General features: G+C 44.8%; 1 long non-coding RNA gene and 1 pseudogene across 1 annotated transcript; both read left to right on the top strand.

The window, feature by feature from the left end:
• The first annotated feature begins 433 nt into the window (after positions 1 to 433).
• Positions 434 to 25,332, top strand: part of LOC142492336 (HEAT repeat-containing protein 5B-like) — a 42,397-nt pseudogene continuing 17,498 nt past the window's right edge.
• Positions 1,494 to 4,990, top strand: LOC142493136 (uncharacterized). Its single transcript, XR_012801009.1, has 2 exons — positions 1,494 to 1,545; positions 2,684 to 4,990. It is a non-coding gene; the product is annotated as an uncharacterized LOC142493136 (long non-coding RNA).

Below are 25,332 nucleotides of genomic sequence, written 5' to 3'. Positions count from 1 at the left end.
AGTTATAGTCAAGTATGTCAGCGAGGTGACGTCTGCAACGTACGATATCTGACGCGTGACCGCACCGAACGTGCCCTCGCTGCTACTGGCAAACAACTCTCTCGCCATCATTGTTACTGGCAAAACAATTCTCCCGCCATCACTGTTACTGGCAAAACAACTCTCCCGTCATCACTGTTTCTGGCAAAATAAGACGTTGCCCGCCGCGCCTCAAGAAGTGAGTTGACATGAAAGATCCATATGCTGAGATAACCGTGTATTCGTGTCTATAGTACAGATTGTGTTTAAAACGATACACTGTAAATACATATTTATTGGTGTTAAAAATCTCAGTGTCAGTGGTTCAAACTACTGTATTGTCACATCTAGTTTGGGGTTTCATATTATTGATTTGTTGCCGGGGAGCGAGGCTGTCAGGGGCACAGTTGACCGTATGCAAGATGGCTACCGCAAACGTGATTGTGTCAACGCGCGGCCGAGGACCAGCAGCCTGTTTTGCTTGTCGCGCTCATGACGCGTTTTTGTTTGTCGCGCTCACGACGTGTGGTGAAGGGAGAGAAGAAGCTTCCTGGAAGAGGAATCCGCAGAGGCATCTGACAGCAGGTGTATAACCAGAGAGGGCTAATGTGAGATGGATGTATCCACCCATCCTGGGGAAGGGGAATAAGGGATGTGTGTATATATCCTGGGGAGTGATAAAAAAAAAAGTGGATGCATATATCCTTGGGAGGGGAAATAAGAGGGGTATATATCCTGAGGTTTGGGAGATAAGGGCTGTATATTCTGGGGAGGGATAATAATTGGGGAGAGTGTAACCTGGAAGGGTAATAAAGGAGGGTGCATAATCTGGGGAGGATTTAGAGAGATGCAAATACCCAGGGGAGTGGTAGCAGGGGCTCTTATATCCATTACAAATCATTAGCGGGTGTCTGACCAGGAGAGAGCAGTAAGACATTGTGTGTAAATAGGTGCTAACTTGTTTGTCTTCCTCAGGCAACAGGGATCTGAGGTGGACAAAGCATCAGAGCAGGAATTGAGCTGGCTCACAGCTTGCTGCTGAAGGAAGATGCCTTGGTGCAGATCACAGAGGCTAAGAAGTCTGTCTTCATCTTTGAATGGTTGCGGTTCCTGGACAAAGTACTTACCGCTGCAAACAGGGTAGGTTTCTTGATTAACATTTTATGAATTGTCACCCATTCTGTCAATGCATTTAATTAATACACCAAGAAGTCTGTGTTCAGCATTCATTACATGTTTTATGTGGAAATCAGTTGTATTTCCTTTGAATAATTACATAACTAGTATTCTATCTAAAAAGTGCTTAAAGGGCAATCCTAGATAAGGACAAAGAGAGATAACCGGTTAAATGTAACACAAGTACAGTATGTGTATATTTGTTGCTGGACATACTGTATTTCCATGGTAACCAAATGCTCTGGTGTGTTTTAGGGATAAGACCCATTGTGAGCTCTACCTACAAGCAAATTGCTGACCCACTCTTTATTTTATTTTTTTTGCATGTAAACTGTAACGAAGGCAAAAAAGGTAAGAAACTTCCAAAAACATTTGAATGGCAGTTACAGCCAGAAAGAGAGTGATACTCTGTATCGCGCTTTGATAAATCATATAAATAATCGAAACCAAAAATAATATGCACAGTCAAATGAAACACATTACAGAAAAGTCCTATAGCAAAAAGCCATGAGGTAGAATGTCAGTGTCGGCTACTTTTTCGTTATGGAAGTTTTCTTGTTTATATTGCTATCCTAGTGACTTCATTACAGCTATTGTATTGAGGATTAGGTTCTGCAAGAAAAATAGCACCACTATTGTATTGTATGTCTTTATTTATATAGCGCCATTAATGTACATAGCGCTATTGGGAATATATATGTCGCTGTGCAACGCAGCTGTTCTATTTAAGAACTAATTATGCTATCGTTATTAGCCAAACAGATAAAGGTGGGTGACAGTAGCACCAGTGTTGATCAAAAGAATGATCAGAAAGAATCCCCTTATAAATAGCACTCAATTGTCATATATATTATTTAGAGTGGACACAAATGGTCCTGCTGGAAATTACAACAATAGATTTGTTGTAATTTACAGCAGGACCATTTGTGTCCACTCTAAATAATATATATGACAATTGAGTGCTATTTATAAGGGGATTCTTTCTGATCATTCTTTTGATCAACACTGGTACTACTGTATAAATACCCTTGTAGCACCTGTCATTCACTCCTGTGCATATATTAATAATGGTGACTGCGGTCTCATTCACGTATCAAAGGTGGGTGACAATAATAACTTTATTTCATATAGCCCTTTTCTTCTAAACACAAAGCACTTCACAATTACAGTATAGTGCACAGTATGCAGCATTGTATATAGCCCTGAAGAGCTTTTCAATTTGTTTTTAGTTTGAGGCACAGCAAGATAAAGTGATTTGTGCAAGGTCACAAAGAGCTGACACCGGGATTTGAACCCCTGCTCAGTTTCCATTTTCAAACTCTGTGTCGTTATCAAAGTCAGTGTCTTTACTCACTGAGCCACTGTATCAAGCCATTACGTAGGACCTGGTGATAATAGAAAGATGCACATTATTCATAGGAACCTCAGTCATGTTTTTCATTGAGTCATCATGATTAATAATTTGTTTCACTTTTTTGCTGCCCTGTAGGACGGCTCCTTGAATGCCTCAGCCCTGGTCTCTGCAGCTTTGGACTTGCCCTAGCAACTCCTGAGCCAAGTAGTGTTCCTCAAATATTTTTTGTAAGCACTTTTTACATGGTAGATTTGTGGCTGCAAGGCTCAACAATGATCCTATCCTTGTGTTTTATTTACTTCTGGAAAATTATATTTAATTGAAAAGTAAGAGTATTTAAAAAAATGAGGCGGTAATTATTTAGGTCAACAGGTCAGTTTTTTTTTTTTATATAAAAATGTTTTACCAGGTAGGAACCTCGTTTTCAGGTTTGTCCTTGGCATAGAGTTATTACAATATATGGTTACATTACAAGAACAGAAGTTATACATTTCATGGACCGAGTTGGAAAATTGGGTAGAGGGGATAAAAGGGCTGTTGAGTTTCAGATTGAAATAAGAACCTTTAATATCAGCAAACAGCTCACACCCTTTGACTGTCCAACGGCTGCGCCAAAGTCTGTCAGCCTTTGGGGCGACACAGATGTACACTGAAATGGTTCAGATTGAATGCAGCTGTGAATTCAAAGGCCTTTGCCCTCTTGGCTCTTTAACATTCCATTGGGTAGAGTTGATGTTCCACATAGTACAAGCAAATGTTAATCCTTGGCACGCTGGTTCTGTGCAGATGGGAGCAGGTCTGGGAGAACCCCATCAGGCGCCCGCTTTTGGGGCGGCGCTGATGTACACAGAAAAAGTTGCAAAGAAGTAATATGTATTGCCTGCACAGAAACACTGGTCTGTGAAGTTTTGAGCACCATAGTGTAACGGTGAAGGGGTTAACCAAGCTCACTAATAAAGGTTCAGCCCACTTGCTTACCCCTGATCCGTGAGTTGAGGTCCTAGAGTGTCAGCTCTTGGACCCAGATGTCCTAAATGCATTACTGTGACTGGGTGCAAATTATGCGACAATAAAGAATCATGTGTGTTTTGCCTTCCTGGGATGCTGGGATCGGGAGGTTTCTAGGCTGTAAGTTTCAGAGCTGGTTTGTCAGAGAAATTCTTCACAGAATGTGGCTATGTATCGGGGTTACAGAGTTATGGGATACCCCAGGAATTGGATCCGGGAATCGAGTGAGATTCTCGGATACAGCCAAGCACATTGCTCCGGGCAAACCCTGACTCTGAAAACGCTATTGTTACTCACTGCCAGGATTCCTGCTGCAGCATCTTCCAGACAAGGTAAACGGGCATGAAGGGGCTAATGTATACCTACGGTCACCCATGGGGTCCCTAGTATAAAGAGTGGTACCCAGATACATGCCCAGGTACCCTGGACCTAGTATTGCGGTTCAGGGGGCACTCCAGGTAAGTGATAAAGTTGAGAGTGGTTCGTGTGTGTAAAAGTTTTACAAGTTATTTTTCTAAAGTGTGCCAAGTATGAGGCTAGTGAGGGTAGGTGCTATATACACTCACTCCATCCCTGACACCAGAACAGAGACTTATATATTTTACCACACATAAGACACAGTATATTTTATTAAAGGATTATATTTAATAGGTATATGTACTGGTAACCTGTAAATGAACTGTGGGATTTCCAAGTCATGGCTTCCGAGCAGACCAGATGGCTACCATGCTTGGTGCCTATGGGTCTGTGAGAAGTCAGGACTTGAAAGTCTCAGGGATGCCAAGGTGTTAGAACAGGAGGGGTACTGCAGTTCTGCTTGAGTACCCGCCTCCTGGGCTAACACGGGGCTATCCGACCACCGTTTGCCAGAACCCATACTCTGTGGAGCCTGGACAGCGGGTGGGCTCAGTATGCAAAAAGGCAGAGGTGCCAGGTTGGCGCATGCCCCTTGACAGACTGAGAAAGGTGCCCACCCAGCTTTACAATACTGGCAAATCGGTGATTGGCTGGCAGGAGAATTCCCACGCTTTGATAGGCTGCAGATGTTAGTGAGGGAGACACTGAAACCCATAAAGGGACTTGCAGCCAATCAGGAGCGCAGATTCCAAGTGCCAAACCAACAGCGGCAAATTCAAAGATGCTCTCTACTGAATAGACTCGAGCCGGCTTTAAAGATTTTCAACTCAGAAAAGTTTCTAAGTCCCGCTTTTTGAGAACGTAGCGGTCGCAGTTGGCATTGCGCCGAGATCAGTTCCAGGACTTTCGTGAGTACCTACCGGTCAAGGAAAAGGGTTCCTACAGAGGTCATTTTTGGGAATTTCATTCTTAGGATAGATGTATTCGTTAGCCCTGTTCCCAGTAAGTGTGTTAACGTTGTAAATTGTGTTACATTGTGTGTATGTCTTTTCCTGAAATAAATTACAATTTCTTTTACCTCCTTGCTTTGTTCAATCAATGATCCCGTCATAAAAAGGTGTTAATAAACCTGGTCTCCCGTGACACATAGTAGTGCTGCCCATAGATTCTTAATTCTCATTATACAATAATGCATTTAGTTGACTGAAGTCACATCATATCTTATTATATATTTGTGAAAGCACTGTATGCCTGTCTGCATCTCCTGTGTCCCTAGGGGAAATCTCATTGGTCCCTTGGGCCGCCCGCCCCCGCACACCTCTCATTGGCCTGAGGCAGAGTGACGACACACACACACACATCTCCCGCTCTCTTACCCGCCGGTCCCGGAGGCTCCGCCTCTTCCTCCTCGAACATCAGCCTACAACTCATCGTGACCCGCGCGCACCTCCTCCTCTCCCCGTGTCTCCCCGTTTCCCGCGCTTTTACCCCCCCCCCCCCCCCCCCCACCAGTCAGCGGGGGAGCGGAGCGAGCTCCCGGGACACCCCCCACAGCTCTCAAGCACGCGCCGCGCGCCCCACGCTCTCCTCCCCGGGATGCCATGCGCACACCTCTCCCCGTGTCTCCCTGTTTCCCGCGCTTTCACCACCCCCCCCCCCCCCCCCCGGGGCCGCTACAGTCAGCGGGGGAGCGGATCGAGCACCCGGGACACCCCCCTTGGCTTTCAATTGTGTGCACGCGCTGCGCGCCCCCGCGCTCTCCTCCTCCCAGGGATGCCGCTGTGTCCTCTCCCCGCACTCTCCGCACTGTGACCCGCCTCCTGTACTGGCTGCACGGGTTCCCACACCTGCAGCTCTCCCTGCGGCCCAGGGGCAGCGACTTCAACCCCACGGACAGCGGCTACCGGCAGGTCAGTGCCACCCGCGGCCTGTGTGCAGGGGGTGTGTAAGTGCCACGGCCTTTGTACAGGACGTGACTGGGTCTGTCCTTAGCCTGGTAGTGGGTGCAGCTCTGTGTGGGACAAGGTGCAGCCTGTGGCTGTGAAGTTCCCTGTGTCAGTGGGTGCAGCCTGTGGCTGTGATGCCCCCCCTGTCCATTGCCGCCCCTCCCTGCCCTTTGCCCCCCTGCCCCTCCCTGCCCTTTGCCCCCCTGACCTTTGCCCTCCACGCCCCTTGGCCCCTCCCCCGCCCTTCCACGCCCCTCCCCCCGCCCTTCCACGCCCCTCACCCCCCCTACCCTTCCACACCCCCTCCCCCCCCCCCCCGCCCTTCCACTCCATGCCCCCTGCCCTTCCACGCCTGGGCAACGCCGGGTATATCAGCTAGTATCTTCTATATTTCCTTCTGTTTCTAACATTCTAATACATTATATGTGTGTTATCTCTTTGGAAACAGTTAAATCCCATGTAACCAACCACAATCGTTTTTGAAAACACTTTTTAACCATTTTAAATTTGCATCCTTAAATACATGTAACAATGCTAAAAGCTAAGATCTGGCTACTTTTGTTGCATTTGAAGTTAGTTACAAATTGTATGTCTTAAGGCGTTCTGAATGAGTGTGAGTTTTCCAATTAAGTATTTAATTTACCCATAGCCCTCACTGTCCTTATCAGAGAGCCAACAAAGATAAGGAGAGGGGCAAGAGGAGAGTTTTGTGTGGACAAATGCATGTTGGAAACAGTGATAAACACAGAAGGTAGTAACTAGAGGCAATATAACACCTCCTGAGTCGCAGCTCATGTTTCCAAACAAACTGTAAAAAAAATGTCTTTATAAATACTTATAGATGTCAGATTGTGGTTTCAAGTAATCGATCACCCAGATGTAACCCCTTAACCATGTCACTGCCATCAATACACTTGGTTCCTACTGAGGACTTGACCCTTTAAATGTCATCCAGCTTGGAGTGCTGAATACCACCCATATTTTATTTCTTGATGGCACAATGACTAGCACAAATACATTAACTGCTTTTTTTTTACTGCAAACAAGGCAGCACAATTGATTGCATTTCACTTAATGGACAAAGCTAAATATTGTCCCCGAAGCCTTTCACATGACATTTGTTTCTCAATTTATGTATACCAATTTAGTGAAAGGGATTTATTGCTTGGCAATGCTTTATTCAATGTGTATATTTAGAACATGGAATCTCTCACTTACCAATATTTTGCTTATTCTCTGGCAATGAAGGGTTAAGGCACTGTTCAGTAAACTGGTGAGCTGTGGGTCTGCTCCTTGTGACCGTGGGCAAGGCTGTTCGACCTTTTTGTGTTTCAGGAACTAATGTGTAGATTGCAAACTTCTTGTATTGTGCTGCATACACGAGATGTAAACTAAATAAAAGTACATTCCTATCACAGACGGACATCAAAGACAACCAGAAGAAGCTCGTGGAACAGGTCACCGGTCTCATAAGCAGCTCCCCAGGACCGCCCACTCGCAAACTATTAGCCAAGAACCTTGCCACACTCTACAGCATTGGAGACACTTTCACTGTCTTCCAAATCCTGGACAAGTGCAATGAAATGATCAAGAGTAAAGACGACACTGCTGCCTATCTACCAACTAAACTGTAAGTTTGAAGGCTGCAGTAGGGTGACCATCTGTTTTGTACATACTGAAAATAAATGGGATGGGGGGAAGAGGGGATGTAACCTCAAGCTACTGTCTAAGAGACGGTGCCAGGGGTAAAGAAATCAGGTAACAAAAACTACGCTTGCCTAGGCAAGAAAGGACCCCTTTTAAACAAGCACTCGTGTGGTAATGAACTTAAATGAATAAAATGACCTTTATTAATATATAAGGGTAAAATGAATGAAGGAATAGACACACAAAACTATTAAAAAGAATATTAAACTAAATACCTCCCAGTCCAGTGTACCAGACTGGTTGCAATATGGATATGAGGGACCTTGTAATAACTGGCACATGCAAAGATAGGTGAGGCACTTGTGCCTCAGTGTGGTATATATGTTGGAACCAGTCTCATGTCTGTCAATGATGTACCGGACAGACAGCTGTATATATAACCACAACTGATTGAATGGTTACTCTAAGAGAGTACACGGTGGAGTTAGTAGTGAGTGATCAGTGCACAGTATCTCAAACTCACATACTAAATATTTCCAGAGGTTGGTATACCTAGAAATAGTACTCAAATCTTAAGGGTAAACAAAATAAATGAAATAAAAAGGTCCTTAAAGGCGACGCAGGGTATTAAAAATGAACACTAAAGCTACTGTGTAGCTAGGGAAAAGAGGCTTCAAAGTGGGAGCCTTAGACACCCTAATGGGTTAAGTATACACAAGGTCTCCCACAAGGCGCACTAACAGTATCTAGTTAGTGCCATAGATAGCCTAAGCCTATGTGGAAGCAGTGAAACAAATGTATAATACAAGCTAAACTGTAAGCTGCTTCTCAGGATCCTCTGTGGAAACAGCACAAATAGTACAGTAGGGATAAGCAGGTACCTGGGTATATTGCTAATAGTAACCTGGGTATATTGTAATAGTGACCTATGTATAGGGTATGTGTATATATAATTAGTGTCACCCAGGTTGCTCAGGGAAGTGGACACAGTTCAAAGGGTATCAGGCAATCAGACTTATCAGTTGACCTGAATATATACACTATTCCACATTTAATGTAATGGAGATCTATACAGGTCGCTGGGTATATACTGTGCATATGTGCATTGTGGGTGCAGCGTATATGGTCTCCAATACACTCAAACATGTAAAAGTACCAAGATAGATAGTACCTGAGTGGATGAGTATGTGTTCAAACACGATAACCCTAAAAAAACATTCAGGCCCACACCCAATGATTCCAGCACTGATTGGGACACTTCCAACGATGAGGGCGAATTAGAACTTAGACATACAGGAGTTGAAGGTGGGCAAAACTCTTTTTTAGGCAAGGATACAGACAGTGTAATTCCTTTTCCAAATCCAAGACACGAAGGGGTAAGAGGAGTAGATCTTCAAGACAGAGACCAATGGGGTTTCAGGGGTCAAGGAGGGAGGAGGCGGTCGAGAAGGAGGCGCAGGTATTGACAACATCACAGGAGGAGAATAGTCAAGTGATTAACTTGTCTCAATTAGCCCTTGACGAATTCCACTTGAAAGCTCTCTCAAAAGGCTTGTCATTTTCCCCTTCATCCGACCGTAACATCTTTGAATGGGTGAAGGACGTTAACCTTTTTGGGCGTAATTTATTGTTACATAAGTTCTTTAAACGGAGAGAGGACTTTATTAATAAGAACCTAAGCCTACCTGACTTAGACCAACTTGACCGTGAGAACCTTCTCAACCTGGCCTCACTTGAAGAAGAGTCCAATAGACCTATTGGTGAGGGGCCATTCACAGATCTCAAACCCAGAGCCACGTTTATTCCTCCATTAGGAATTTGTCCCAATGTGGAGGTATTTACCAAGTTGGTGGTTACCAACTTGGAAAATATTAGATATGCTACCAACACTGGTAACCTTAGTGCTCAGGAAAGAAAGGCCTTGGATGATCTACGTTCAAACTCGTCAATAGTCATCAAATCCTCTGATAAGGGGGGAACATTGTGATTATGGGTAGAGAGGAGAATACTGTATCAAAGAAAACCTGAGGCTCCTATCCGACCGAACCTGCTACGAGGTCCTGAGTAAGGACCCAACTATTCAGTACAATCAGGAATTACTCACCATCCTCAATACAGGCTTAGCAGATAAAGTGATCAACAAGCGTGAATTGAATGGCATGTACAATAAGGTCCCTAAAATAGCCACATTCTATAGCCTCCCAAAAATCCACAAGCTTACGAGGCCACCACCGGGACGACCAATTGTCTCCGGGATTAACAACTTGAGTGAACAGGCAAGTGTCTATTTGGATAAAGTACTGAGACCGTTCGTGGTAGCACTTCCGTCCTATTTGAGAGATACCACAGATATTCTCACACGAATTGATGATATTGTGGTTGATAATGAAACACTCATTAGCATGGACGTTGAGGCCTTATATACGAGCATCATACACGAACATGGCATAAATGCCACACTGTACTTTCTGAAAACCAGGGGCCTATTGTACAATAACCATAACAAATTCATTGAACAACTGCTTTGGTTTGTACTGACGAAGAACTACTTTCTGTTTAACAACAAACTCTACCACCAGGTACAGGGGACTGCAATGGGGACGACTTGTGCCCCCTCATATGCGAACCTGTACCTGGGGTGGTGGGAGGCAGAAATAGTGTTCTCTGAAGAAAATGATATCTACACTACCCATATTATTTTATGGGCAAGATACATTGATGATATCATTATTCTCTGGAAGGGACCTCGTACACTGTTTGTTGACTTCATCAACAAACTTAACTGTAATTCCCTTAACCTTCGACTCACTTACGATATAGGGCCTGACAGCATAGTCTTCCTAGATCTTAAAATAACTTGTGCAACCAATGGTAGAATTGAGACTACAATTCATCGTAAAACCACCGCAACTAATAGTTTACTCCACGCTGATAGTCATCACCCTCAGAATCTCATAAATGGCATTCCAACTGGCCAATATTTGAGAGTTAAGAGAAATTGCTGGAATGATGAAGAATTTGAATCACAAGCACAATCTATGTGCCAATGCTTGCTCTCGAGAGGTTATAGTAAGAACAGCGTTAGGAAGGCTTATAATAGAGCCAAGCATACACACCGGGCATCTCTGCTGAATCCCAAACCCAAACCACGTGAGCAAAAAACAATTCGCCTCATTGGCACTTATAATAGACAATGGAAAACCATCTTTAACATTGTCAACAAACATTGGCATGTTCTCTTAGAGGACACGGATCTACGGGGAGTCTTGAAACCCAGACCAACTATGGTCAGCAGAAGATCTACTAACATCAGGGATCTTCTAGTCCATAGCCATCTTGAACCCATCACTTCAGGCACTTGGCTAGACAAAAGATCTCCGGGTAACTATAAGTGCAAGGGGTGCCGTGCATGTCAGTACGTTCAGGTCACCAAAACCTTTGGTAATTGGGATGATAGTAAAACCTTTAAAATACGGAATTTTGTGAACTGCAGAACTACTGGGGTGATCTACCAAGCAGTGTGCACATGCGGCAAGAAATATGTGGGGAAAACAAGTCGGCAGCTGAGACGTAGGGTCCTAGAACACATAGGGACCATACGCAATAAAACTGACACCCCACTTGCCAAACACGTTAACACTGCACATGGAGGTGACATTTCCAACTTACGTTTTAAGGGCATATACCAACTCCCAGAAACAATCAGAAGGGGGTGACTGGGACAGAGAACTCCTCAAAAACGAGGCAAAGTGGATTTATACCCTAGGAACTCTATCCGCAGGGTTTAAATAAGGGATTTATGTTTGCCGCATTTATTGGTTAGAATATTTTTTATACCTTATGCCACTTTTGACATCACGATAAGACCATATGTACTCATACTGCCAGGATCTGATAACCATGGGGTGTAAGTGTGATATTCACTTTGGCTCCAGCATTTGGGCTGTAACACCCCTTATACACCATAGCCTATACTGTATCCACTCCATATCCCAGCATTATGTACTGGCACATTTACAGCTAGGTACTATCTCTCTGTTCCGTATCACCATGAGCCTCTTGGATGGCATATGTTTATAGATTTATTGATATATTTGTAAACATATTTACCCCTGATGGTATATGCCTCCATTCTACCATTTAGTGTCTATTGCATACAATCACTCGCTTATCCGTCTCGGCAACCCTTCATTTGCTGCCTTACTGTTCTGAATTTACTCAGGTTCTATCAGGAAGCCAGCCAGAACTTTCACACAAATAAATAGCAACACAAACACATGTTTTATTACTAACACATATACTTAACTTAGCGCCACTGTTGCCAAGGCTACGCTCGCCTATTTAAACGTTCGGCTACCATAGAGGTGGGGCCACCTTGAGAAAGCGTCAGTGCGACGCGAAACGGCCGTCGGTGGTGGCCACTCCTCTGTGACGTCAGCACATGTGTCAGTGCGGTGGCGTCTAGCGTAGCCCCGTGGCAGCCTTCACAGGGCTGAGCTATATCTAGGCTTGCTGCTATATGAGATATACTTCTCTCCACCCGGCTAGCTAACGTTCTGTGGTGTTCATGAATACACCACGCCGGGTGGAATCTCTGTAGATATAATCCGATTGATGCAGTGTTCATAACGCATTCTGGTCTCATCCACTCAGGTACTATCTATCTTGGTACTTTTACATGTTTGAGTGTATTGGAGACCATATCCGCTGCACCCACACTGCACATATGCACAGTATATACCCAGCGACCTGTATAGATCTCCATTACATTAAATGTGGAATAGTGTATATATTCAGGTCAACTGATAAGTCTGATTGCCTGATACCCTTTGAACTGTGTCCACTTCCCTGAGCAACCTGGGTGACACTACTTATATATACATACCCTATACATAGGTCACTATTACCAACTGGTTTTCGGGTATCTTTTTAAACACCTACTGACATATTAGCAATATACCCAGATACCTGCTTATCCCTACTGTACTATTTGTGCTGTTTCCACGGAGGACCCTGAGAAGCAGCTTACAGTTTAGCTTGTATTATACATTTGTTTCACTGCTTCCATATAGGCTTAGGCTATCTATGGCACTAACTAGATACTGTTAGTGCGCCTTGTGGGAGACCTTGTGTATACTTAACCCATTAGGGTGTCTAAGGCTCCCACTTTGAAGCCTCTTTTCCCTAGCTACACAGTAGCTTTAGTGTTCATTTTTAATACCCTGCGTCGCCTTTAAGGACCTTTTTATTTCATTTATTTTGTTTACCCTTAAGATTTGAGTACTATTTCTAGGTATACCAACCTCTGGAAATATTTAGTATGTGAGTTTGAGATACTGTGCACTGATCACTCACTACTAACTCCACCGTGTACTCTCTTAGAGTAACCATTCAATCAGTTGTGGTTATATATACAGCTGTCTGTCCGGTACATCATTGACAGACATGAGACTGGTTCCAACATATATACCACACTGAGGCACAAGCTATCCATCTATCTTTGCATGTGCCAGTTATTACAAGGTCCCTCATATCCATATTGCAACCAGTCTGGTACACTGGACTGGAAGGTATTTAGTTTAATATTCTTTTTAATAGTCTTGTACATACTGAAGCAGACTATTTAATCAGCCGCGGTCCTTCTCTGGCAACAATTTGTAACAAATGCATAACTGAATGCTAATTACAGACAAAACTGTTCTGCTGAGGTACTATCAGGGTCACCAGCATCTGTGTATATTTTATCTGTATCTATATATCCGGGTCACACACGGGACCATACATTAGCACTTATTCTAAACGCTTATTTTGATGTATGTACTTGAAATGGGTACTGATAGCTTCTGCCTCTTTCAGGGCCGCTGTTGCTTGTGTCGGAGCATTTTATGAGAAGATGGGTAGGATACTGGGAAGCTCCTTTCCTGAAACCGTGAATAACCTCTTAAAGTCACTGAAAAGTGCTGAGGTAAGATGCACAATTAGATGGCCTTCTAAAAACTTCTCGAGTTTATGATCCCAGTTTCTACGAATATCTAGAGCACGGGTGGCCAACTCCATTCATCAATGGCCATCAACAGGCCAGGTTTTCAGGATATCCCTGCTTCAGCACAGGTGGCTGCCATTCTAACGGAGCAACTGATTGATCACTGATGTGATGAAGCTGGGATAGCCTGAAAACCTGACCTGTTGGTGAACATTGAGTATTGAAGTTGGCCACTCCTGCTCTAGAGCCTTGGTAAGAAGAAGTTAATGAAAATTGAACACAAAATCATATAAGCAGGGTGACGGGTCTCGATGCATGAATAATACAATTTATTTATGAAGCTTTCAACATTTCGGTCCTCCCTTAGGACATTTCTCAAGAGCAGTCATATCGTAACAGCTGTTTTTGGCTTTTTACAAGTACCTCTGATGTAGCTGGAGTACGCGGAACAGTCATGTGCTCATAGTCATCTTTCCAAAGATGCCATCACACTCCGTTATTGGTTAAGCAGTGATCTGAAACATATCTAACCTCTGGAAATCATCAGTCTAGTGAAGGTGTCTCCAGGATGGTGCGACTAAACTATGATCAACTCGACTGCATGCGGTTTTCAATGTAAAATATATATGTATGTATGTATGTATGTATGTATGTATATGTGATAAAAAATCACTGGCACTCCAATAGAAATTCAATAATGAATAGGTGCATGTCCCATATAAATAATAAAAGTATACATTACCGCATAGCAGCAAAAAGGAGACGGCACTCAGGTGAATGAAAAATGAATGTATTAAATACAGCACATAACTCCAAGTTATACTCCAAGTTATGTGCTGTATTTAATACATTCATTTTCATTCACCTGAGTGCTGTCTCCTTTTTGCTGCTATGCTGTAATGTGTATATATACCCTAGAAAGATAGAAAGAAGGTCAAATCCAAGTTCCCTTAAGATAAAGTGATTGAGATGCTTTCCAACAGAACATAATAGAAAAAAATGCAAGCTCTAAGAAGCTTGGTATTGTTTGTTCTTATATATATATATACTGGACACCTAACAAGCTCCTATTGAACCCCCAAAATAACCACACCATATATATAAGCATATGAGTGTCACAGAGGAGTGCTACTGAGCATGGCAATATATATTTAAAACCAGAGACAGAACATAAAACACAGACAAAGCTCAGTTTTAGCACATCTAGTGAAACACATACACGGTACATACATACATACATACATACATACATACATACACTGAAAATAACATCAAAATAGAGTTCCACATAAATTTGCTATATTCAGGTTGGTATAAAGTAGCTATTTTCTTTTATTTAATTTAATTAATTTAAATTTATTTTCTTTTTAATTTTTTTATTTATGATTTATAGTCGCTGCAATTATCTATCTTTACTTCCTTTTAGACAGAAGGGCGAATGCAACTGTATAAAGCTTAAGTTGTCCTACGTTATCTGGTATTGTGACTGTTCTCTTGTGCCGTTTAAGTCGCAGGGTCGCAGTGAAATCCTAATGAGTTTGCAGAAGGTCCTTGGCGGTCTCGGAGGGGCTGCATCTTCCAGCCACAGAGACATCTACAAGAACGCTCGTTCCCTTCTGACTGACAGGTCCATGGCTGTATGATGTGCTGTAGCCAAGGTGAGTAACCACTGTGTAATGTGAATAAGAACTGCATGAAGCTACAAAACAAATAATATACTGTGTAGACCAGTGGTTTTAAACCTTTTTTTGGTTGGGGAACCCCAGAATTCGATTTTGAAATTCTGAAGAACCCCAACCCTCGCCCCCATTCTCTCGTCGCTCCCGTCTCTCTCCCCCACCCCCTTACCCCTGTCTCTTTCCTCCGCCACACACTCTCCCCTCCCCCCTCACTCTACCCCTCTTGCACACACATACACTCCCCCACTCGCTTACACACACTCCCCCACTCGCTTACACATACACTCCCCCTCTCGCTTACACACAAACTCCTCCTCTCGCTTACACACACACAACTCCCCCTCTCTCTTACACACACACAAACTCCCCCTCTCGCTTACACACACACAAACTCCCCCTCGCGCTTACACACACACAAACTCCCCCTCTCGCTTACACACACACAAACTCCCCCTCTCGCTTACACACACACAAACTCCCCCTCTCGCTTACACACACAACACAAACTCCCCCTCTCGCTTACACACACAACACAAACTCCCCCTCTCGCTTACACACACACAAACTCCCCCTCTCGCTTACACACACACAAACTCCCCCTCTCGCTTACACACACACACACAAACTCCCCCTCTCGCTTACACACACACACAAACTCCCCCACTCTCTTACTCTTACACACACAGTCCACCACTCTCTTACTCTTACACACTCAGTCCACCACTCTCTTACACACACACACTCCCCCACTCTTACACACACTCCCCCACGCTTACACACACATTCCCCTACTTGCTTACACACACATTCCCCCACTTGCTTACACACACATTCCCCCACTTGCTTACACACACATTCCCCCACTTGCTTACACACACATTCCCCCACTTGCTTACACACACATTCCCCCACTTGCTTACACACACACACACATTCCCCCACTTGCTTACACACACACACACATTCCCCCACTTGCTTACACACACACACATTCCCCCACTTGCTTACACACACACACACATTCCCCCATTTGCTTACACACACACACACACACACATTCCCTCACTTGCTTACACACACACATTCCCCCACTTGCTTACACACACACACTCCCCCATTCGCTTACATATACACACACTCCCCCATTCGCTTACATATACACACACACACACACACCCCCACTCGCTTACACACACACTCCCCCACTCGCATACACACACTCCCCCACTCGCTTACACACACACACAAACTCCCCCTCTCGTCCTCTGTTGCTCGACAGCTAAAACTCTGACTCAGGCCCTCATTCTCTCCCGTCTTGATTACTGTAACCTCCTGCTGTCCGGCCTTCCTGCCTCTCACCTGTCTCCCCTACAATCTATCCTAAATGCTGCTGCCAGAATCACTCTACTCTTTCCTAGATCTGTCTCAGCATCTCCCCTCCTGAAATCCCTCTCCTGGCTTCCAATCAAATCCCGCATCTCACACTCCATTCTTCTCCTCACGTTTAAAGCTTTACACTCTTCTGCCCCTCCTTACATCTCAGCCCTAATTTCTCGCTATGCACCACCCCGACTCTTGCGTTCTGCTCAAGGATGTCTTCTTTCTACCCCCTTTTTATCTAAAGCCCTCTCCCGCCTTAAACATTTTTCACTGACTGCCCCACACCTCTGGAATGCCCTTCCCCTCAGTACCCGACTAGCACCCTCTCTATCCACCTTTAAGACCCACCTTAAGACACACTTGCTTAAAGAAGCATACGAATAGCACTGTGAACATTCTGAACACATGATACATAAAGCTTGGCACCCTGCAGACGCACTTACCAGAACTCCCTCCTACTGTCTCTGTACGTTCTCCCTACCTACCAATTAGATTGTAAGCTCCTCGGGGCAGGGACTCCTCTTCCTTAATGTTATGTTTGTCTAAAGCACTTATTCCCATGATCTGTTATTTATATTATCTGTTATTTATTCGATTACCACATGTATTACTACTGTGAAGCGCTATGTACATTAATGGCGCTATATAAATAAAGACATACAATACAATACACACACTCCCCCACTCGCATACACCCACACACTCCCCCACTCGCATACACACACACACACTCCCCCACTCGCTTACACACACACTTCCCCACTCGCATACACACACTCCCCCACTCGCTTACACATACACTCCCCCACTCGCTTACACATACACTCCCCCACTCGCTTACACATACACTCCCCCACTCGCTTACACATTCACTCCCCCACTCGCTTACACACAAACTCCCCCTCTCGCTTACACACAAACTCCCCCTCTCGCTTACACACAAACTCCCCCTCTCGCTTACACACAAACTCCCCCTCTCGCTTACACACAAACTCCCCCTCTCGCTTACACACAAACTCCCCCTCTCGCTTACGCACAAACTCCCCCACTCGCTTACGCACAAACTCCCCCACTCGCTTACGCACAAACTCCCCCACTCGCTTACGCACAAACTCCCCCACTCGCTTACGCACAAACTCCCCCACTCGCTTACGCACAAACTCCCCCACTCGCTTACGCACAAACTCCCCCACTCGCTTACGCACAAACTCCCCCACTCGCTTACGCACAAACTCCCCCACTCGCTTACGCACAAAGTCCCCCACTCGCTTACGCACAAACTCCCCCACTCGCTTACGCACACACTCCTCCACTCGCTTACGCACACACTCCCCCACTCGCTTACGCACACACTCCCCCACTTGCTTACACACACACTCCCCCACTTGCTTACACAAACCCCCACTCTCTTACACACACAAACACACACACTCCCCCTCTCGCTTACACACACACTCCCACACACACACTCCCCCACTCGCATACACACACACTCCCCCTCTCGCTTACACACACACTCCCCCACTCGCATACACACACACTCCCCCACTCGCTTACACACACTCCGCAGCTCGAAACATTCCCCACTCGCTTACACACATTCCTCCACTTGCATACACACACACTCCCCCTCTCTCTTATACTCACACCCCCCACTTGCTTACACACACACGCACACTCCCCCACTCGCTCACACACACACTCCCCCACTTGCTCACATACACACACACCCCCACTCGCTCACACACTCCCCCACTTGCTCACATACACACACACACCCACTCGCTCACACACACTCCCCCACTCGCATACACACACTCTCCCCCTCTCGCTTACACACACACACACATACACTCTTTGACACATGCTCTAACAGTGACACACAGAGACTGACACACCCCTCTCTCTCTCTCTTTGAGGGAGCTGCGTGCTCTTGCCTGATCCTTCCTCTCCCCCCTGTCAGCAGGAAGTTGACACGACTTCCGACGCAGGGAGAGGAAGGATAGCAGTGACCGTGTGGCTGCTGCTGAGCTCCGTAGCCGCCGGGTCCTTGCTATGTGGGGGTTCCGCCGCGGGGCCCTGGGACAGCATAGGAGAGTTCTCCCAGCTCTCCCCCCCCCCCCATGGCGGCTGTGGAACTTGCTTACACACACACTCCCCAACTCGCTTACACACACTCCCCAACTCGCTTACACACACACACTCCCCCATTCGCTTACACACACTCCTCCACTCGCTTACACACACACACACACTCCCCCACTCGCTTATACACCCACATACTCCCCCACTTGCTTATACACCCACATACTCCCCCACTCGCTTATACACCCACATACTCCCCCACTCGCTTATACACCCACATACTCCCCCACTCGCTTATACACTCACATACTCCCCCACTCGCTTATACACCCACATACTCCCCCACTCGCTTATACACCCACACACTCCCCCACTCGCTTACACACCCACACACTCCCCCACTCGCTTACACACCCACATACTCCCCCACTCGCTTATACACCCACATACTCCCCCACTCGCTTATACACCCACATACTCCCCCACTCGCTTATACACCCACACACTCCCCCACTCGCTTACACACCCACACACTCCCCCACTCGCTTACACACCCACATACTCCCCCACTCGCTTATACACCCACATACTCCCCCACTCGCTTATACACCCACATACTCCCCCACTCGCTTATACACCCACACACTCCCCCACTCGCTTACACACCCACACACTCCCCCACTCGCTTACACACCCACAAACTCCCCCATTTGCTTACACACACACACTCCCCCACTCGCTTACACACACACACTCACCCACTCGCTTACACATACACGCACACTCCCCCCACTCGCTGGCACACACTCCCCCACTCGCTTACACAAACACACACACTCCGCAACTCGCTAACATTCCTCACTCGCTTGCTCACACACTCACTCCCCCACTTGCTCACACACCCACTCCCCCAGTCGCTCACACACATTCCTTCACTTGCATACACACACACTCACCCTCTCTCTTATACACACACTCCCCCACTCGCTTATACACACACCTACACTCCCCTACTCTTACACACACACTCCCCCACTTGCTTACACACACACTCCCCCACTTGCTTACACACATTCCCCCACTTGCTTACACACACACCCCACTCTCTTACACACACACACACTCCACAACTCGCTTACACACACACACTCCCCAACTTCGCTTATACACACTCCCCCACTCGCTTACACACACACACACACACACACACTCCCCCAATCGCTTACACACACACACTCCCCCGCTCGCTTACACACACACACTCCCCAACTCGCTTACACACACACTCCCCCATTACACACACTCCCCCACTCGCTTATACAACCACATACTCCCCCACTCGCATACACCCACATACTCCCCCACTCGCATACACCCACATACTCCCCCACTCTCATACACACACACACACACACTTCCCTACTCGCATACACCCACAAACTCCCCCACTCGCTTACACACACACACACACACACACTCCCCCACTCGCTTACACACACACACACACACACACTCCCCCACTCGCTTACACACACACTCCCCCACTCGCTTACACACACACACTCCCCCATGTGCTTACACACACATTCCCCCATTCGCTTACACACACACTCCCCCATTCGCTTACACACACACTCCCCCACTCGCTTACACACACACACTCCCCCCACTCGCTGACACACACTCCCCCACTTGCTTATACAAACACACACACTCTGCAACTCGCTAACATTCCCCACTCGCTTACACACACACTCCCCCACTCGCATACACACACACACACACTCCCTCTCTCGCTTACACACACACACTCTTTGACACATGCTCTAACACTGACACACAGAGACTGACACACCCCTCTCTCTCTCTCTTTGAGGGAGCTGCGTGCTCTTGCCTGATCCTTCCTCTCCCCCCTGTCAGCAGGAAGTTGACACGACTTCCGACGCAGGGAGAGGAAGGATAGCAGTGACCGTGTGGCTGCTGCTGAGCTCCGTAGCCGCCGGGTCCTTGCTATGTGGGGGTTCCGCCGCGGGGCCCTGGGACAGCATAGGAGAGTTCTCCCAGCTCTCCCCCCCCCCCATGGCGGCTGTGGAACCCCTGAGGGGTGCTCGCGAACCCCGGGGTTCCACGAAACCCTGGTTGAAAATCACTGGTGTAGACAATCATGCAAAGCAATACTAAATGGATATTATTGTGTTTGCTTGATAACATAACTAATGAACTTCCAAATGGGTAGTCAATCTTTTTATGATTTTCTGATGATACTTGTAGCTTTATCTCAAATTTGTAGCAAATGACCATTTTGTGCTGGTGAAAAAGCAGTATTTTATTCAGATTTAAATAGCAATTGTAGAACGAAAGTAATTATACATGTACAGGCAGTCCTCGGTTATCCAACGGAATCCGTTCTGGAAGTAGCGTTGGATTGTAAAACCGTTGTAAAGTGAGTCCCATGTTAATCAGTGGCGGTGAGCGTTGGATAACGCATTCAGGCATCGGATAACGCATTCTGGCTTAAAAAACCGGCCCTTAGGGTTGCATTGTAAAGCGTTGGATATTCCATTTGTTGCAAAAGAGAAACGTTGGATAACAAAGACTACCTGCATATTGTTGCATTTAAGCTTAAGATCTGAGAGGTATCTTCGTAATTTCTGAAGAAAGAACCAACATACTAAAGACACTATTGGATATAATTGTTCAACAGTATGTCAGATATTATACCTATCGCAATTATTCACGTGGGTTAGATTTTTTAATTTAGTACTAAACCATATATGCCAGAGACTTCAACATCGGTGTGCTTTGGAGCTTATCAAATAAGCCTCATAGTCTTCTACTACTTTACTTTTAGAGAATATTCAATTTTCACATTTGTTGTAAAGGTGCCTTTTTTTTTTTTCATTAAAAACTCAGTAAAATTCTTTAAGGCTTAAGTGTACTGATCATTAAAACTGAATTTGAGCACAAAAAAGGTATTTGAGACTTATTTATGCTCCTCCTCTATGGATGGGGTTGATCAGGAACAGATTTATGAAGTGGCTATATAGAAATGCTCAACATTTTAAATGTAACCCTTTCGCTGCCTGTGGAGCTTGCCTAGTATTGCAGTTTATGCCGTATTGAGTTAATACGAGTTGAGTGTGTTTTGGTATGTGTGTGTGTCTCTGCAGTTTTGTGGGTTTACAGGGGGCATTGCTGTGTGTGTTTGTGGGTGTACAGGAGGGGGGACTGCAGAGTGTGTTTCCGTATAGAGGGGGGTTGCAGAGTGTGTTTGTGTGTATAGGGGGGGCTGCTGTGTGTGTGTGTGTGTGTGTGTGTGTGTGTGTGTGTGTGTGTGTGTGTGTGTGTGTGTGTGTGTGTGTGTGTATTTATAAAGGGTGGTTGTGTGTATGTACAATTTTCTTTTAATAAACTTGCAGTAAAAACATAAGAATGTAGATGATCATGCTGATAAAAATCAATATGACTACAAAAGTGTCCTATCTTTTTTTATGAAAAATGTAAAGAAAACATAATTAGCCTACATTTAGCCTATAATAGTAATAATCCCCTCAGAACATGGTATTACTGGCCAATAATGCCCTGTCTGGGTTAAAGTCCCTTGGCTGCGCCTCGGGCCTTCAACTCTTCCAGCCAGGGAATTATTGGCCAGTAATGCCCTGTTCTTCGGAGATTATTACTTAAGTAATGTTTTTTTTTCGCAGTGCCTGCTGGAGCTGCAGACCGAGGCCGTTTTCATGTGGACAGCCGAGCTGGAGAACGTAGCAACACTTTGTTTTAAGGCCTTAGAAGGCTCCAACTATGGAGTGAGAGTCGCAGTTTCTAAACTCTTGGGAACGGTTATGGCCACGGCATTAATGCCAAAGCAAGCAACAGGTAGGTTTACAGCAGCTCGGTTGCATTCATTAGGACTCGTACAGAAGGTGGGTGGGAATAACCAAAATCCCCAGTCAGTAACCAGCAAAGTACTTCTAGTAAAATTCCAGTGGTCAAGGAGAAATCTCTCAGAAATTCATTATTGTAGAGTCTTGCCATGTGCGGCTTAATAACAAAGCATCAAACTTCTTCTTGGATTAGGAAACCCAGCAGTAAAGCCAGAGTCCAATGAGGGATGAAGACACTATTAGTGTAAATCCCTAGACAGCTGTCCTTGCACATCTCTATTTCTCTACAAGAGCTCCATTCCTAATGCCATCGTCAATGACCTGTACATTTCAAGTTAGATTTTTTTTTTTAATTTGTTTTGTTTTACTTTTTATTTTATTCACTAAAGTCATGCGACAGAATGTTAAGAGGGCCACGTTAGAGGAGGTGTTGGAACTTTTTTAATTTGTTTTGTTTTACTTTTTATCTTATTCACTAAAGTCATGCGACAGAATGTTAAGAGGGCCACGTTAGAGGAGGTGTTGGAACTTATGGCCACAGGATTTCTGCGGGGAGGCTCCGGATTCCTTAAGAGTGGAGGAGAAATGTTGAAAGGCGGAGGATCAATCAGTCGAGAAGTGAGAGTTGGCGTTACACAGGTTTGTTCTGCAATATGTATAAACCTATAAGCAGCCGTACATAGCCTAGAAAGTAAAAAATAGCCATTAACATCTTGTGTGTATTATTTTCTACTTCTGTACAACAATGAAGCAGAGTTTTATTTTTTAGCATTTTTGGAAATGAAAAATACAACTTTGGCTAGTAACAGTGTCAACAATAAATCATTTTGAAAACAATGTGATTGGGTAGTCCCTGCCATGAAAAACTTACATGGCTGCACATACATGAATTCTCAAATGTTAAGAGATGGTTAATACATCCTACAAAGTGATAACCCTGGAGTTCTATAATACCATTATCAACTCTGAATTCTACTACCGAACTTTACTCAAGGTACCTGTTCTGTAAGTGAGGGCAGTAATAGTGTGGATGTATTAGAAAGCAAGACGTACATTGTAATTCTTTGCTAAAATATCCTTAAAAGTCTAAATAATGGAAGCAGGCTTCTAAACTAGTCATTTTTGAGGTGTGTGTTTTTGTTTTGCTTCGTCTCCCAAGCCTGCACCACATCTCCAAATAATTGCTTTTACCATTCATTTAGTGATTGAAACCTGCATTGTGGTTTCCCTGGCATCAGTTTAATTTAGTACAGTAATAGTAATGAATATTTTTATTGTGCATTCTGCTCTTACGTTGACCTGTACACACAGGGACCCTTCAACCAGTTCTCCATATCGGACAACATTTTGGAGTGGAAAGGTTACACGTGCATGCGTGTGTGCGTGCGTGTGTGTGTGTGTGTGTGTGTGTGTGTCGTAGCCCGAGAGGCAGATGTTGTCTCGGGCTACAATCCGGTGGTTCCCTCAGCTGGCGGTGGGCATTTAAAGCCGTACCACCACACAGTTATAAAGAAACCTTTATGTGATTTCTATTTAATCCATCTTGTAAGTGGGCATTGTCTTCCCCCCTACTTTTTATAATAAATCCAATTTTTCTGGTAATGCCCTAGGATTGTGCGCTGTTTCTTTTGTTTTATATATATATATATATATATATATATATATATATATATATATAGTGATTGTTTAAAGAAAAAGCGTTTCAAAGACCGTTTCAGAAAATAATGGGATAAAAACAGAAAACTTAAATACGTTCTCACATGCTAAAGTCCTTAAGAGGATATGAAGAAATATGAGAATCCACCTGTTATTTGGCCTAACACCCCTCTATGTTGAACCTCTTCAGCCTACACCTGCGTTGCCCCAAAGGCTATTTTTAAAACAAGCCAAATCAAGAAAACTGCTTAGCACATAAAGCTGAAACTACCATGTGAGTGCAGTTTGTCTTCGTGTTTCCCCTTTGCACTGCTATGAAGTGTTTCAACCTTTTGCCGTTTGTATTTAGGACTTTTGGACACAGTGACGTCTGTCCTCCTTCACCCCAGCATGGCAGCCAGACTCGCAGCTGCATGGTGCCTGCGCTGTGTTGCTGTGGCACTACCCTTTCAGCTTACACCGCTGCTGGACAGGTGTGTAGAAAGACTAAACAACTTGAAGAATTCCCCTGAAGCGGTTACAGCTTTGCAATGGCTGCTCTACTAGGCGGTGTACATCAGTGTCCTTTGGGTATTCCTCACGCCAAAGGAAAGGTAAGAAACAAAATGTATCTGGTCTTTCAATACTTAATGGGCCATAATTACTAGGTTACTGTAAGCCTTGCAGCTTAGCACCGCTTGGTAAATATTGCTCATTGTTTATGTCTCTCACAAACTGTGTGTCTGTGCATGTGTGTACAGGCATACCCCGCTTTAATATACGCAATGGGACCGGAGCATGTATGTAAAGTGAAAATGTACTTATAGTGAAGCACTACCTTTTTTCCACTTTACAATGCATGTACTGTACTGCAAACATCATATATGTGCATAACTGATGTAAATAATGCATTTGTAACCAAAATAAATACAGTAGGCTTTATTGAAATAAAATCTTTAATGTCAGCTGATTTTTCTTATGTGCTGACAGATACAACATGGATGAATGGAAAATTATTTTAAAAATATGTAGGAAGGATGAAGGAGAGGGCATATCTTCTACTGTACAGTATTTTTACTGAAAGGGCATGAAGGTGAGGTGCATTTATTTGACTGACTGATATATTTTTGGGACTTATTTTTTGTGACTTTGGTGAAAACAGTACAGTACAATACTGTAC

Source organism: Ascaphus truei, chromosome 4 (genome assembly GCF_040206685.1).
Source record: "Ascaphus truei isolate aAscTru1 chromosome 4, aAscTru1.hap1, whole genome shotgun sequence".
In the NCBI taxonomy this organism is placed as follows: domain Eukaryota; kingdom Metazoa; phylum Chordata; class Amphibia; order Anura; family Ascaphidae; genus Ascaphus; species Ascaphus truei.
Note: the sequence above shows the minus strand (reverse complement) of the source record. Positions and strands in the feature narration are given on the sequence as shown.